This window comes from Podarcis cretensis, assembly GCF_951804945.1.
Source record: "Podarcis cretensis genome assembly, chromosome: 6".
Taxonomy (NCBI): Eukaryota; Metazoa; Chordata; class Lepidosauria; order Squamata; family Lacertidae; genus Podarcis; species Podarcis cretensis.
The window spans coordinates 47,430,561-47,443,509 of record NC_137175.1 but is presented as its reverse complement, the minus strand read 5'-3'; positions in this window follow the sequence as shown (position 1 = coordinate 47,443,509).

Sequence of the window (12,949 nt, the reverse complement as noted above, 5' to 3'; positions counted from 1 at the left end):
AAGATGATTATTTCTTTATTTTAGTACAGCCTGACTTCTGTCTGGCCTCTTGCCTTCCTTCCTTCCTTAAATATGCCTTAGGGATGCATTCCGGTGCATGTGTTTCTGCCTGTAAGGCTAACTGAACGCAGCGGGGCTTACTTCCATGTAAGCTCGTATCGGATTGTGGCGCAAGATTGCTTTTATTGGTTTTCAGCTTCGTGGGAAAAGGCTCGCAGGCGGCGCAATGCACCCAGTGCGCCACTGGGGCAAGGAATAACGATATTAATGAAGAGCCGATGAGAACGATCCCTTTTCTTTGTTCATTCCCGTGCCTTGGCGATCTCAGCCCTCGTTCGTTAGGAGGACGTGTTTTAGAGGGGTTGCAGCAAACTTGGATACAAATAAAACTAAAACGACCCTTTATTGTTGCGTTTCATTCCACCAGCTGGAAATTGGGTAGCCAATAGAACTGTTCACCTTCCTCTAAAACTTTATCTAAAGAAATACTGTAACTGTAAAACAGAATTTTGTATCCTGCCAGCTCAAGAATTTGCGGCTATAACTTTCTGTTTTTTACCTGATCTGGGGCCAAGAGGGTTTAAACTGGCCTGGAAAAGGTCAAGAATGTAATGAAATAAACTGAGGAAATAAATTCAGAATAGACAATGTAAAGTGTATATATCCTGTGTATGGAGAAAACCTTGCTCTTCAGTTAATGAGCTTAACATTTTGCCCAGGCTGCTATGTATTAGTATTATTATACCTTAGAAAAATTCCCTTTTTAACTTGCATCAAATATAGTGTAACCATCGAATGCATTTCTAGTGAGGCAAAACATTACTGGATCCCCTTTGGTTCCAAAGGAGAAAATTACTTTCTGGGCACATTTTTCCTATTTGTATGATGGGCTATAACAAATTTAACATTGGCTATTATGTACTTGATGTCAAATACTGGTATGATATACTACTAAGTATTCAGCCGACATCCAGGGCTGTATTAGAGTAGATTCATTAAAGGTATGATCAAGGCTGGAACCCTAACCACATTTATCTGTGAGTAAGCTCCATTGCATTCAGTAGGACTTACTTCTGAGTAGGCATGTCTAGGAGTGTGCTATTAGTTAGGATCCAACCCTCAGTCTCCGAAGCTGCAGTAGAATTTTTTTGATAAGGATTTAGGGCGCAGGATTCATTTCAGCACTAATGTAAGGGGCATTTGTCAAGGGGAACACAGATATGCCACTTCTATTGTCAGTTTACAAATCTCTGGACCCCCTCCGTGTAGAATTCTTAACCAATGTCACCTTGCTCCCCTTTACAATTTACTGCACTTGATCATCTAACACAGAAGTTTACAGGAGCAGGAATAGGACTGAATTAAGGGGGGGGGGGGAGAGACTTGGTGCTCATAATTAAATAAGAAAAAAGGCGTGATTTGAAAATTAAATTTAGCACATCAGAGATGTAGAGTAATTGCTTTCCCTGCTGCTCTATATAAAAAATAAATGAAAACAGCTGAAATATTGCTGCTTAATATTTGAATTTAATTAAAGATAATGCAGAAATAGTGACTAATGTTCCTCATAACAGCAACAATATAAGGATCTTGTAAACATACCTTGGGCACTCATTGAGCTCTTCATGTCCTATTGGGGGGGTGTCTTTGAGTAGTGATACCCACTTTCAGAGTTCTGAAAATAAGAGGCAGACTTTCTGACAGAAGTAATGTGAGGGAAAGATTGAACTACTCTTTACTCTTTCACCATGCCAAACTTTTCATTTTGTGATTTGATTGGGCTAGGATGTTGAACAACCTTCCCAAGACAAAAAGTCTCATTCTGGGAGGTACGTACCAGCGAAAAGCCGGGCCAGGCGCAAACGTTGATAGAACAATGGAAGGGACCTGTTTGTGACTACATCCTGCCACGCGAAACCCAGAGGTTTCTACACAGGATTTGACTTAGGGAGAGTATCAAGGGCCCTCTGCCTAGTTGCCCTTCTGCAGCTGCCTCTGCCTCTACACCTGCTGGGCTGCCAGCCACTGCTTCTTGCTTGCTACTGCTGTCCCCACTCATCCTGGTCCATTGTGGCATGACCTCTAGGAGCATTGCTGTGGTGGTGGCATCCCTAAAGTGCTTTCTGGAATGGTAACTACTGTCAGGGACTGGACTGAGCAGGAATGGTGGGAGCCCCTACCTGCTTTTCCTAAATCTTCCCAAGGGCAGGAGGACAGTATTGATTTAGAACAGTGGTTTGCAGAAGGGCATAGTCCAGAGGGGGAAAGCTGGGAAATACTGGGTGAGGAAGAGCTAGAAGAGGAAATGTCACGAGAGAGACAGCTGGCAGAGTCAGTGTCCTTGGACAGCATTCCTGACCGTGCCCCCCTTGCTAAAACTAGACGGGCTTGGAAAGTGATAGAACAGAAAGCACAGCAGTAACAAGCTCAGATTACCCGGCGTAGGCGTGACGTAGATTAATGGGGACGGAGGGGGCAAATCTTTACTGGGAGCAACGCCATTTTTTAGAGAGAGATGCATTCCTTTGTCTCTTGCTGTGATTATTAAAGAACTTATCTGGTAAGACTGCTCCTTTCATTTGATCTGCTTATTTACTGCCACCAGGTAAGGGATCCGATTCCCCGAAGCTTGACCCCTACGCCTTGATCTGAGGAAGGGTTGTTCCTCAGAGTGAGGCATGTGGGCAAGGTGGCCCAGGCAGGACCTCTTTAAAGTTTAAATGTTGACTACTGTGAAACATAGAGCTTGTTCACCCTGGAGTTGAATATGGATTTGAAGCTAATTGCTTGCTTGTTTTTATTTATTATTACATTCATATCCCATATTTCCACCAAAGAGCCCAAGGTGGTCTATATTTCTCCTCTACATATTACCCTCGCAACAACCCCCTGAAGTAGGTTGTGTCTCTTCCATTTTGTGGCATCCACAAAATGCTCTTATCCAAGTAGCAGTTCCTACTTCCCTTCCACTAATTTCAGATTTTCCTGATCTGCGAATAACCTGATAAAGGAAGAAAATTCAATATAAAATTGAATGCTACCTGACTGTGAATGAGCTGTAGTGCATTGTATGGGTAGGCCTTTCAACATATGTAATAATGTTTAATTGGGTGCTTTCTATAGCACCCCCAGCCGTTTCCTTTCCACCACCCCAAAAGAAAGGATGGAGCCTGCCCTTTTCCACTGATGGTTGCTGAAGGCACATTTGTGGTATTTTTATTTTTAAAACATCTCTTTGGTGCAGAACATTTATTGCACAAAACAGCTGTATTACAAATAAAAATTTCCCTTGCAGGTATAGGAGGCTGGAAAAGAAAAAGAAGGAAAGGAAGCAGCAGCCTTTAATGCGAGCAACTCCAAATCCTTGCCTTCCTTGGAGCAACACACGTCCTTAAAAAAAACCACAAAAAACAAAAAAAATGGATTGCTCATTTGTGCAAATCTGGTATATTGGAAAACACATACCTAAACACATGCCACAATGGACCTCACGTACCCTGTTTTGAAATAATATTTTTCTTTATTTTTTAAAGAAGTATTGCTCCTGTGTGCAAATCTGGTATTTTGGAAAACCTGAATTTCAAAAAAAGCTTTGCAGAACATATGGTGATGGTGTGGAGTACTAATGGAGGAAGGGTTCAACAACACACAGTGCAAATATATCAATATATCTCTATATAATAAATAATAATAATAATAATTTATTATTTGTACCCCGCCCATCTGGCTGGGTCTCCGCAGCCACTCTGGGCGGCTTCCATAAAAACCAAAAATACACTAAAATATCACAGATTAAAAACTTCCCTAAACAGGGCTGCCTTAAGATGTCTTCTGAATGTCAAGTAGTTATTTATTGCTTTGACATCTGATGGGAGGGCGTTCCACAGGGCAGGCGCCACGACCGAGAAGGCCCTCTGCCTGGTTCCCTGTAGCTTTGCTTCTCGCAATGAAGGAACCGCCAGGAGGCCCTTGGCGCTGGACCTCAGCGTCCGGGCAGAACGATGGGGGTGGAGACGCTCCTTCAGGTATACTGGGCCGAGGCCGTTTAGGGCTTTAAAGGTCAACACCAGCACTTTGAATTGTGCTCGGAAACGTACTGGGAGCCAATGTAGGTCTTTCAAGACCGGTGTTATGTGGTCTCGGCGGCCGCCCCCAGTCACCAGTCTAGCTGCCGCATTCTGGATTAGTTGTAGTTTCCGAGTCACCTTCAAAGGTAGCCCCACGTAGAGTGCATTGCAGTAGTCCAAGCGGGAGATAACTAGAGCATGCACCACTCTGGCGAGACAGTCTGCAGGCAGGTAGGGTCTCAGCCTGCGTACCAGGTGGAGTTGGTAGACAGCTGCCCTGGATACAGAATTGACCTGCGCCTCCATGGACAGCTGTGAGTCCAAAATGACTCCCAGGCTGCGCACCTGGTCCTTCAGGGGCACAGTTACCCTATTCAGGACCAGGGAGTCCTCCACACCAGCCCGCCCCCTGTCCCCCAAAAACAGTACTTCTGTCTTGTCAGGATTCAACCTCAATCTGTTAGCCGCCATCCATCCTCCAACCGCCTCCAGGCACTCACACAGGACCTTCACCGCCTTCACTGGTTCTGATTTGAAAGAGAGGTAGAGCTGGGTATCATCTGCATATTGATGGACACCCAGCCCAAACCCCCTGATGATCTCTCCCAGCGGCTTCATATAGATGTTAAAAAGCATGGGGGAGAGGACAGAACCTTGAGGCACCCCACCACCACTTTCTGAACACGGCCCAGGAGGAAGGAGCGAAACCACTGTATAACAGTGCCCCCAGCTCCCAGCCCCTCTAGACGGTCCAGAAGGATGTTATGGTCGATTGTATCAAAGGCCGCTGAGAGATCCAGCAGAACTAGGAAACAACTCTCACCTTTGTCCCTAGCTCGCCGGAGATCATCAACCAGTGCGACCAAGGCAGTTTCAGTCCCATGATGAGGCCTGAATCCCGATTGTTTTTTTTTTTTTTTAATAAATATTTATTGAGATTTTTTTAAATACAAAATGCAAAAATAATAAACAATATAACATGTATCATAACACATTTTTCAGAACTTCTTTGGACTCCCTCACGTCTCCCACTCCCACTTACATCATTATAAATTTTTTCCAGCAATTTAGCATCTTATTTATGTTCTTAAATCTTGTTCAGTTAATTTAATCTAATCTCCAAAAATTTTGTGTTTCCCTCAATCTCACTTATCGTCAAATTCAAATCTAATTCAATGGTAGGCAATTATTTATGATCTAGCATCCTTCTTAGCATTCAACCAAATTACAATACTTTTGTAGATAAATCTTGAATTTCTTCCAGTCTTCTTCAACCCTCTCTTCTCCCAGGTCTCGAATTCTGCCAGTCATCTCGGCCAGTTGCATATAGTCCATCAGCTGCATCTGCCACTCTTCCAGTGTGGGTAGATCTTGAGTTTTCCAGCTCTTAGCGATGAGTATCCTTGCTGCCGTTGTTGCATACATAAAAAATGTTCGGTCCTTCTTTAACACCTTCTGGCCGACAATGCCCAGAAGGAAGGCCTCTGGTTTCTTAGTGAAGGTATACTTAAATACCTTTTTCAACTCATTATATATCATTTCCCAGAAGGCCTTCACTCTAGGGCAAGTCCACCAGAGGTGAAAGAATGTTCCTTCGTGTTCTTTACATTTCCAACATTTATTATCAGACAAATGGTATATTTTGGCAAGTTTAACTGGGGTCATGTACCATCTATATATCATTTTCATTACATTTTCCTTCAAAGCATTACATGCAGTGAAGTTCAGCCCAGTGGTCCACAACCTTTCCCAATCCTCAAACATAATATTATGCCCAATATCCTGAGCCCACTTTATCATAACCGATTTAACCATTTCGTCTTGTGTATTCCATTTCAGCAGCAAGTTATACATTCTTGATAATACCTTAGTTTTTGGTTCTAACAATTCTGTTTCCAACTTCGATTTCTCCACCTGGAACCCTACCTTTTTGTCATTTTTAAAAACTTCTTTAATCTGAGCGTAATGTAACCAGTCTCGCACTTTATCCTTCATTTTCTCCAAACTCTGCAATTTCCAATTATCTCCGTCTTTTTCTAATATTTCCCAATATTTTGGCCATTTGGCCTCCATATTGGGTCTTTTTCGGGCCTTAGCTTCCAGAGGTGAAAGCCACCTCGGAGTTTTGTTTTCCAGTAAGTCTTTGTATTTTGTCCAGACATTAAAGACTGCTTTCCTGACAATATGGTTCTTGAAGACCTTATTGATCTTAACCTTATCGTACCATAGATATGCATGCCAACCAAAAGCATTGTTAAACCCTTCCAAATCCAATACGTCAGTGTCTTCGAGAAGTAGCCAGTCTTTTAGCCAGCAAAAGGCTGCGGCTTCATAGTACAACTTTAAGTCCGGCAGGGCAAAGCCCCCTCTTTCTTTCGCATCAGTTAGTATCTTAAACTTAATTCTGGGCTTTTTGCCCTGCCAGACAAATTTAGATATATCTCTCTGCCACTTCCGGAAGCACTCTGTTTTATCCACAATCTGCAATGTTTGAAACAAAAACAACATCCTTGGCAATACATTCATCTTAACAGCAGCAATTCGGCCTAGCAAAGAAAGCTTCAATTTTGTCCAACTATCCAAATCTCTCTTAATTTCAAACCAACATTTTTCATAGTTATCCTTAAATAGACTCAGATTTTTTGCTGTTATGTTTACCCCTAGGTACTTTACTTTTTTAACCATAGTTAGTTCTGTTTCTCTCTGAAACTGTTCCGACTCTACATCTGTCAGATTTTTCCCCAACACCTTAGTTTTCTGTTTATTTAGTTTAAATCCCGCCACCCGACCAAAATCTTGGATCAGTTGTAATACTCTTTTTGTACTAGATTCTGGCTCCTGCAGGGTCAGAACTAGGTCATCTGCAAAAGCTTTAAGTTTATATTGTTTCGCTCCGACCTGAATCCCTTCCACCAACCGGTCCCCTCTAATCATATTCAAGAGCACCTCCAGAACTGATATAAATAACAAAGGGGAGATCGGGCAGCCTTGTCGTGTTCCTTTTTCAATTTTAAACTCTTCAGTGACCACATTGTTTACTATCAATTTAGCCTTTTGTTCTGAATATATTGCATCAATCCCATTCTCAAAACCCCGACCCACTCCCATTTCTTTTAAATTTCCCTTCATAAATTTCCAAGAGATATTATCAAAGGCCTTCTCCGCATCTATAAAGATTAGCACTGCTTTTGTATTTATATCAGTTTGCAAAAGTTCCAAAATGTCAATAATGTTCCTTGTATTGGCAAACATGTGTCTACCTGGGAGAAAGCCTGCCTGGTCTTTATGAATTACTTCGTTTAAAACTTTTTTAAGTCTACTTGCCAAAACATCTGCAAATATTTTGTAATCCACATTTAAAAGGGAGATGGGACGGTAGTTCTTAAGTTGTGTCTTTTCAGCTTCCGATTTTGGTATCAATGTGATGAAAGCTTCCTTACACGATTCCGGCGCCCTCCTCCCCTCCATAATTTCATTGCTAACCTCCATCAGTGGTTGTATCAAATGGTCTTTTAATGTCTTATAATACTTGGAGGTTAGCCCATCTGGCCCTGGAGATTTGCCCAGTTTCATGTTTTGAATGGCTTGTTCAATTTCTTGACATGTTATTTTACTGTTCAGGAGAGATCTATTTTCTTGTGACAACTTTTTAAGTCCATTTTTCTCCAAAAATTGTTTAATCTCAACCTCATTCTGCGGCCCTTGGGTGTATAATTTTTTGAAGTATTTCCAAAAACACTTTCTAATCTCCATGGGGTTCTGAATATTTCTTCCTTCAGAGGCCTGAATCCCGATTGGAAGGGATCCAAATGGTCCGCATCCTCCAGGCGTGCCTGGAGTTTGGCAACCACGCGCTCAATCACCTTGCCCAAGAAAGGAAGATTTGAGACTGGGTGATAGTTGACCATACTGGCCGGGTCTAAAGATGGTTTTTTAAGAAGCGGTTTAATGACCGCCTCTTTCAGCGGATCTGGGAATGTTCCCTCACAGAGGGAAGCATTCACCACCCCGCAGAGCCCATCGCCCAGCCCTTCCCGGCTTGCTTTTATTAGCCAGGATGGGCAAGGATCCAGGAGACAGGTGGTTGGTTTCACGCGTCCAAGCAGCCTGTCCACATCCTCGGAGGTAACAGATTGGAATTGATCCCACTCAACTTGACTAGACAGAACTCTAGCACTCTCCCGCCCCGGCACTGCTCCCACGGTAGTGTCTAGCTCCTTCCGAATATGAGTGATTTTATCTGCAAAAAACTTTGCAAAATCGTTGCAGGAGATCTTGGGGTCTTTACAAGGCCCCGGTGGTAAAGGTGGTTCCGTTAAATTACGAACCACCTGAAAGAGTCTCCTGCTACTATTTTCTGCAGATGCAATAGAGGCGGTGAAGAAAGTCTTCTTCGCCGTCGCTATCGCCACTTGGTAGGCTCGACGTTGAGCTCTAACCTGTGTCCGGTCAGATTCGGAGTGAGTTTTTTGCCACTGACGCTCTAGCCGTCTCAGCGATTGTTTCATCGTCCTCAGCTCCGAAGAAAACCACGGAGCTGTCCGGGCTCCATGCAATCGGAGAGGGCGCTTCGGAGCCAGACAGTCGATAGCCCTGGTTAACTCCGCATTCCAGCGGGCCACCAGGGAATCAGCTGAAAGGCCATCAACATGGGATAAAGCATCCCCTACCACTCTCTGGAAACCATTTGGATCCATTAAGTGGCGGGGGCGGACCATCCGAATTGGTCCCACCTCCCTGCAGAGGGGAAGGGTCGCGGAGAAGTCCAGTTGCACCAGGAAGTGATCTGACCATGGCACTTCTTTTGTTTCACTTTTACTTAGTGTCACGTCACTAGAGGTGAACACCAGGTCTAAGGCATGTCCATGACTATGAGTTGGGCCAAACTTATTCAGGGACAGCCCCATGGAGGCCATGCTTTCCACGAAGTCCCGAGCAGCCCCTTGTAAGGTCGTGTCGGCATGGATGTCAAAATCTCCTAGGACAACCAAACTAGGTGTCTCCAGGAGAAAATCCGCCACGACCTGAAGCAGCTCAGACAGGGAATCCTTGGTGCAGCGGGGAGGTCGGTACACCAAAAGGAATCCTGTACTGCCCCTATTGCCCAACTTCCAGAACATGCACTCAGAAAACTGGATCTTCCCAGTAGGAAAAAACAAAACACAAACTATACAGAACCAATAAAACAACAACAACAAAAAGAAACAGAACAATTATATCTATCTATCTATCTATCATCTATCTATCTATCATCTATCTATCTATCTATCTATCTATCTATATCTATCTATCTATCTATCTATCTATCTATCTATCTATCTATCATCTATCTATCTATCATCTATCTATCTATCATCTATCTATCTATCTATCTATCTATCTATCTATCATCTATCATCTATCTATCTCTCATCTATGGGAAACATTGAGATGGATTTCAGAGGCGTAAAACTGGATAAAGGTGCTTAAATGGAAATACCAGCCCATATATGCACGAATACCCTGGTGTGTGCATACACTTACTTGCTTTTGCTGCAACAAATATTGTTTAAGATTTCACAGCAGCATTTGCCGCTGCTGCAAAATGGTGGCAGAGCTGGCACTGCCTGGGGCGACCTCACCCATGGTACCTCTGAAGAACGACTCTTCCCCATGGAGATATTGTGTGATGAGATGGTCTCCGAACACCTGTGCTGCTGCTGTTAATGTGGGAGCAAAAATTGGGGGAAGAAGGAGCCATTGGAGAAGGAGCCAGTGTTGGTGGTAAGTCCACCTGTCTTGAGCACTTCAGTGTGTGCAGGCCCACGTGAGACAAGGGGCACATGCCTTGTCTTCTGTGTGGTCTTTTGACTGTAATCCTATTATAGGCGCTTACTACTAGTCAGGCTTATGAATCAGGTCAAATGGCAAGCTGTGTGAGGTATCAAATGCCCTTTAGGTCGGATAGTGTTTAACTGAACTGTCTCCATTCCTGCCCCTGGCATAGCTTTTCTTCCAGTCCTTTCTGTGCTACATAACAGTTTTGGGGACTTCCACTGTGCTTCAGCAGACAGTGGTGGCTGCTGATGCTGTACATGGGCATCAGCCTAGGTTGGATTGTGACCAAAGTACAGCTCCCTTCATTGCCGTGAGGCAGACATCATGGTTCCCTGTCTAATATTTATATGGTTTACCCTAGTTGGTGTCTGGTGAAAAAGGAAGCCCAGGTTGCTTCATTATGATTTGGTCCTCTATTAGGGCCTCTTGCTTTTCTTCAGGAGAACGTGACTGCCGAACTGGAGCAAACATCAATTGGGTTTTCTGTAGATTGATGTTTGCTCTGATTCAGAGGTAATGAGCAGGTTTTGCCAGGAAAACTGGCAGGGCAAACGGAAAACCGCTTGGACTCGTTTTTTCTAGGCATGGGACAAGTGAAGTGTGGCCAAGCTCACATATCACACTGTAAAGAAACCGATTGTCCAGTCTTCAGACTCCACAGTGTTTCAGTGGTTGCAGCACTAAGAGTGGCTCCTGACTGTAGTACTTAACATGGTTACTAGTGGAGCACCAGTCCTGTTGGACTCAGTGAAAATGGTGGCATAGCTCCACCCCTTCCCCTTTATGCTACTTTCAGACATTGCCCAGGGTCTCTTGTCCTCTGTTCTGTTCAGATGAAGGACACATTCAGGCCATATATTTAAATGATGACTCTTTAAACAGTCATGGCTTCCCTCAAAGAATTCTGGGACCTGCAGTTTGTTAAGGGTGCTGAGAGTTGTTAGGGATCTCTGATTCCTCTTCCAGAGCTACGATTCCCAGAGTGGTTTAACAATCAATCCTTCTTCACAGGGAACTCTGGGAATTGTAGCATTTTTCAGGGTGTGCACAAGGAGGGAGGAGATGGTGGGGAAGGTCCTGTTGCACAAGAGGAAATCCTTGCATTGATGAGATGTGTTACAGTTAGTTGAATACCACCCATCATTCCAGAGAATGATGTCCAGGACTTTCTGCTGCCTTTCATAGGAGTGGGCCATTAAGTTGCCACCTGAGCAATCAGCGTCATTGGCACTTCTATGATCAGTGTTGTGCCCTGTGCTTCTGCACTGATTCTAACCCCTCTCCCTAGCTGTGAACCCCTGAAACAACCCCCTCAGCAACTAGAGCTGAAAAAGTATTCTATTGGCTCTAGTAGATGGCTTTTACCAAGCCCAATTGTAGTGGAGGAGGAGATGCTAAGGGCCAAACAGGGTAAGCCTCAAGGGCCACATTTGGCCTTTGGGCTGGTAGTTCCCTACCTCTGTTCTAAATAAATGTTCAACAGTGGCAGTAACAATCAACATAATGCTTGTTTTATGTAATTTCAGCCAATAATATAAATCAATTTTTATTTTTAAGCTTTTTGTTTTTATAGATTTACTTCTTCGGAGCTCTGATAAATGATCAGCTTTAAGCATCTTTTTCATTTGTATGCATCGCGAGTGCCTAAATGGAGAAATTATGGTTGGAGCTCTCTCCCTTCCCTTTATTTATTTATTTATAAAATTGGGAAAGAGAGTTTTAACTGCCAGGTTTTTATTTGCATTTATTTATGAGAGTTTTTTGTACTTTGTTTTATTTCTATAAATTTAGATGTTTACAGTTGCTGAAAATTATGGACTTGGATAATAATTATTTGATTATAGGAGATGCTGAGATTGGTATAGCCTTAGTCTTCATAAAAACCATTAAAGCTCTGAACCATGAGTCATTTTTTTGTGGTCTGAGCTGTAAAACACAAATTGTCAACCCTGCATGACAAAACGTACAAAATACATAACTTTAAACCATCAAATTGCATTTTCTTTTCTTACCTATTTTGTATTAGGCAGATATGTTAATAGGTACTATTCATTACTTTGCCTTACTATAACTTCTGGTAAGCAAGGGAACTCCTGGAGAAGTATATATTGGTTTGTGTATGGATGTATTTGAAATAATAATAAAATAAAAGAGTTTATCAGGTTCCGCTTGCACAACGAGGATAATATTTGTGCATTTTATGAGTATCCCTGCTTGTGCAATCAATCCTTGTGTGTGTGCAGCCTGCTCTGACTGAAAGTTCTCTCTACCTTCATGTACACAGGAAGGCCTGTGAGGGGAGATAAGTGCTTGGGGGCCTGTGTGTGTCAGTGAAAGAGGGGAGCTAATGGTTCACATATTGTAAAGATAAGAACCATGTAGAGTTGAAAGGGGCCGCAAGGTTCTTCTAGCTTAACGCTCTGCAGTGCTAGAATCACAACAGGAAAAGATGGGCATCCAACCTCTGTTTAAAAATCTCCAACAAAGGTGAGTCCACCACCTTCTGAGGTAGTTGGAATATATATTAAAGGTAAAGGGACCCCTGACCATTAGGTCCAGTCATGGCCGACTCTGGGGTTGTGGCGCTCATTTCGCTTTACTGGCTGAGGGAGCCGGAGTACAGCTTCCGGGTCATGCGGCCAGCATGACTAAGCTGCTTCTGGTGAACCAGAGCAGCACACGGAAACACCGTTTACCTTCCCGCCGGAGTGGTACCTATTTATCTACTTGCACTTTGACATGCATTCGAACTGCTAGGTTGGCAGGAGCAAGGACCGAGCAACGGGAGCTCACCCTGTCATGGGGATTCGAACCGCCGACCTTCTGATCGGCAAGTCCTAGGCTCTGTGCCACCTTCGTCCCTGTTGGAATATATATTACTGAGATTATTTATGCCAGCAGTGTGGAACCTCAGGCCTGGGAACCAAATGTAGCACTCCAGATCTCTATTTGGCCCTCAAAATGCTTTTCAGACCACACCCTCACTGGTCTTGCTTTGCAGCCCAGCTTCTTTTGCTTGGCTGGAATGTGCCCTTGAATTCTGGCTTTCAGTTTTTATATGGTTT